The sequence below is a fragment of the Copadichromis virginalis genome, linkage group LG6, assembly GCF_057382275.1.
Source record: "Copadichromis virginalis isolate Kocher_CV1m ecotype Utaka linkage group LG6, C_Virginalis_male_GT1.1, whole genome shotgun sequence".
Lineage (NCBI taxonomy): Eukaryota > Metazoa > Chordata > Actinopteri > Cichliformes > Cichlidae > Copadichromis > Copadichromis virginalis.
In genome coordinates, this window is record NC_140623.1 from 4,627,295 (window position 1) to 4,631,713 (window position 4,419).

The 4,419-nt window shown below is 38.7% G+C and overlaps 1 long non-coding RNA gene across 1 annotated transcript; it reads right to left on the reverse strand.

The window, feature by feature from the left end:
- Positions 1-804: 804 nt before the first annotated feature.
- LOC146707010 (uncharacterized) lies at positions 805-1,713 on the reverse strand. Its single transcript, XR_014921045.1, has 3 exons — positions 1,609-1,713; positions 1,399-1,462; positions 805-1,005 (listed from the first exon to the last, which is right to left on the reverse strand). It is a non-coding gene; the product is annotated as an uncharacterized LOC146707010 (long non-coding RNA).
- Between the last annotated feature and the right edge of the window lie 2,706 nt (positions 1,714-4,419).

The following is a 4,419-nucleotide window of genomic DNA, read 5'->3' on the forward strand; positions in this document are numbered from 1 at the left end:
TATATACGGTGGCCCCTAGAGACAAAGCACGTACAAACTCGAAAAAGCATGTAAAAATTCCAAAGAACATTTCTAGCCTTAACTGAACTTCCAAAGCAGACCTAATTCGCTTAAATTGCACAATTGAAAGCATATGTGTATTGTTTGTGTATTTATACACAAGCACGCATACAGTATATATTCAAATAATTTAAAAAAAATGTTAATTTACCTGTTACTACCACACACCAAATCTAGTCGTTGGTACTTCCTGGCTTTTGTAGCCACTAGGTAACAAAAGATCAACACCGCGCCTAGTCCCTTTGAGCATTTCTGTTGTGTTTTGTATGTGTTTTAGAGTTTGTACGTGCTTCAGAGTTTGTGCGTTCTATGGAGTTTTTACGTGCTTCGGGGTTTGTACATGCTATGGAATTTTTACGTGCTTTGGAGTTTGTACGTGCTTTGGAGTTTGTACGTGTTTTGGAGTTTGTACGTGTTTTTGAGTTTGTACGTGTTTTGGAGTTTGTACGTGCTTTCTCTCTAGGGGCCACCATAAATATACTTTTATTTATTCACTCCACATAAAATGTAATAAATAAATCGTATAATACAAAAACCAACTATTTACATTTCAACTTTTAACTATTTAAATTTTCAGCTTTTTCCTTTTAAACAAATTTAAAACAAAAAACACAAAACACTGCAAACCACAACACAATTAAATATAAATTAAAATATGAAAACAAAAAAAGATGCACATTCTCTGTCACATTTGTTTTTCATTCCAACTCATGAGCAGGAATGTTGTATTATTTCAAGGGTGGCTTGTTTCCAGTCCAGGCATTACTGCCTGAATGACTGTCATGGATCGAGGTGATCCAAATGTAGGTGCAGAAGAAAGTCTTTAACTTCCCTTAAGTACAGTGGCAGTGGATGTGGGTTGGAGATGCAATGAGCTTGAACCTGCAGGCGACCATCTTCACTGACCACACCATCTGTGACGGAGAACTCATCTCTCCTGTTGTCCTGCAAGCAAACAATTATTTTTTTGGAACATGAACTTAATTGCTTTCTTAAAACATTTTTTTCTGCATTTGGTATAAAACAGACTCAAATTTGGACAATCTCAGGCTCCCTCCCCACGGAGAGGTGACATTCAATGTCCCACTGTCAGTCTGGATAGCCGTGACCACCACCCAACACACAATAATGTCATGAAAGCATCATTTTAAAAAGGGCTATGCAAACATGGCCAATAACTTTCATTCTAAGATGTGCAAAATGATTTGGGCACAAAACAAATTTTGCTGTTAGAAAACTTGCAGACTTCACTATATACAGTGTAGACCCCCTAAACTAAGTTTGGGGGATGTGATCTTTCAAGAAATGCAGACAAACTGTTGTTGTTTGTTTACTTACACAGCATGTCTTGTAGAATTAACTGGAGTCACCAGCAACAGCATAGTGCAGTCATATCTCAAGTCTAATAAAAGAAGACAACTTCCCCAAGCCAAAGCACAAATAAAACAATAAGTAAAACAGGCTGATCTAAAGTATGATTAAAGTTCAGCCTGATTAACATAAATGTCACTGACAGTTATTAATATATTGGAAAACCAAAATACTTACCACTGAGTTGATGTCTTTCTGTCCAACAGCAGGAGTGCTGGTCCCGAGCCTCAAAGACAGTAAGAAGCAAGCAGAGGGAGAAAAAACAGAACATTTTTCAGAAACTGATTTGATCCTTAATGGCTGTGCAATCATTGTAACATATAGTTTGCCTATATTGTTAAATAAAGTCTAGATTTGACATTAATAGATGTCACAGATGTTCAAAAGCTGCCACAAAGCATGAAAAAAATGGACGTCTCCGAAAATGTCGGAGCATTTTTGCAAATACAGTGGGGCAAAAAAGTATTTAGTCAGCCACCGATTGTGCAAGTTCCCCCACCTAAAATGATGACAGAGGTCAGTAATTTGCACCAGAGGTACACTTCAACTGTGAGAGACAGAATGTGAAAAAAAAAATCCATGAATCCACATGGTAGGATTTGTAAAGAATTTATTCGTAAATCAGGGTGGAAAATAAGTATTTGGTCAATAACAAAAATACAACTCAATACTTTGTAACATAACCTTTGTTGGCAATAACAGAGGTCAAACGTTTATTATAGGTCTTTACCAGGTTTGCACACACAGTAGCTGGTATTTTGGCCCATTCCTCCATGCAGATCTTCTCGAGAGCAGTGATGTTTTGGGGCTGTCGCCGAGCAACACGGACTTTCAACTCCCGCCACAGATTTTCTATGGGGTTGAGGTCTGGAGACTGGCTAGGCCACTCCAGGACTTTCAAATGCTTCTTATGGAGCCACTCCTTTGTTGCCCGGGCGGTGTGTTTTGGATCATTGTCATGTTGGAAGACCCAGCCTCGTTTCATCTTCAAAGTTCTCACTGATGGAAGGAGGTTTTGGCTCAAAATCTCACGATACATGGCCCCATTCATTCTGTCCTTAACACGGATCAGTCGTCCTGTCCCCTTGGCAGAAAAACAGCCCCATAGCATGATGTTTCCACCCCCATGCTTCACAGTAGGTATGGTGTTCTTGGGATGCAACTCAGTATTCTTCTTCCTCCAAACACGACGAGTTGAGTTTATACCAAAAAGTTCTACTTTGTTAATCAACTATTTATTTCAGTTGATTAACTGAAATAAATAAATCAGTTAAAGAAAAACAGTAAAATATATAATAACAAAAAGAAAACAAAAAACAACCCATATGTATTGAATAAATCAGTAGGCTAACACATAATTTGTGTTTGTTTTTACATGATGTTGATATTTGTAAATAAAAAAAATATTGCACTTATATTCATTTAAATTTTCTGCACCTGTCATTGATGTCCACATGATGGTCAAAGAAATTACTCAGTCCAAAGTGCAAAGCCATAGAATTATCTAATTAAAGATCAACAGTATGAATGTGTATGCACCCCTGGACTCTGAGAAGAAGAAGACAAAAAAAATTTCACCATGGGGAACCCGGTGACCCTGAAACCCCATCTGAACAAAACCACACATTGAAATGCAGACACTCCTCACGTCGTTATAAGCGGAGCAAGCTTTGGCAATGCTCGCAGTGTAATCAGGGAAGATAACCACAGGGTTCCCCTTGTACTGCAACTGGCCCTGTTCCCGGGCCCACCGTAGCACGTTGATGCAACCTTGGTAGTAATGGAGTTTAGTGATGATGACTCAAGGTTTCCCGCTAGGTCTTCTCAGAGCAAGGCCTCTGTCTTAACTTCCCTCACTTTATTCTTACGGAAGGTGGAGTCCTCTGCACATTTTACCTATGCTATTAATGTCTATAATGCTGTGTGCACTAGGTGCACTATACAAGGTGCACTATACTGCTGGCACCTTGTGGATATAAATTCACTCATCAAATCGGGTAGTCTGTCATCAATCACAATAGCTCTTGAAAAAGAAAGACGGAAAGAAAGACCCTGCTGAACTGCTGCCTTAAAGGGGCAGTTTTATTTTTCTATATCATTACAAATATTATTATTACAATTTAAATACTGTGACCAGTAATACTGAAATGAGAATTTTTTTAAATTGTCCTGCCTTGATTATTGTAACTCTCATGTTTTGTGTATCTCTCAGTTTTCCCCAGCCTATCCATCTTCAGTTGATCCAGAGTGTATGGAAGTGTGTATCCTGTGAAGACTATAAGACTGTGTGATATCTCTACATATGCTGAAAGTCAAATTTATTTACATAACACATTAAAAAAAACAACAACAGTGTTGACAAAAGTGCTGTGTATTTAAAATAATCAAATGAAATAAAATTAAAGGAAGACAAAATTTAAGAAAGGAAACATAAAATGAGAAAACTCCAGTAAAAAAAATCACAAATAAAAGTAGTCAGTATCCATTACAGAACTCATAATTTAAAAGCCACGGGCTGCTGCTTCTTCCAGCTGTTGTTTCAATTGGTCAACTTCCCTTTGTCGAATGACTATAATCTCCTGGAGTTGCTTCTCTTTGGTTGAGTTGAGTTCCTTAAGTGGCAGGGATGCAGACGCAAAACCAAATGTGTGCCCTCTAAAGCAACGGTCCCCAACCCCTGGGCCTCGGACCGATACCGGTCCGTGAGTCGTTTGATACCGGGCCGCGAGAGTTGAGGCTCAGGTCTGAAATGTCTGGTTTTCAGCGTTATTTTGTCATCGTTTTTATCGTTAACTCGGTTTTCCTGGGTCTTTTCACGTGTGTTATAAATAAATCTTCTTTTTTTCGGTACCGGTACTAGTTTTATTTTGTTGTATTTATCCGCGACACCTTAAAGGCCGGTCCATGAAAATATTGTCGGGCATAAACCGGTCCGTGGCGCAAAAAAGGTTGGAGACCGCTTCTCTAAAGCATCTGGTCCAGTCTCAG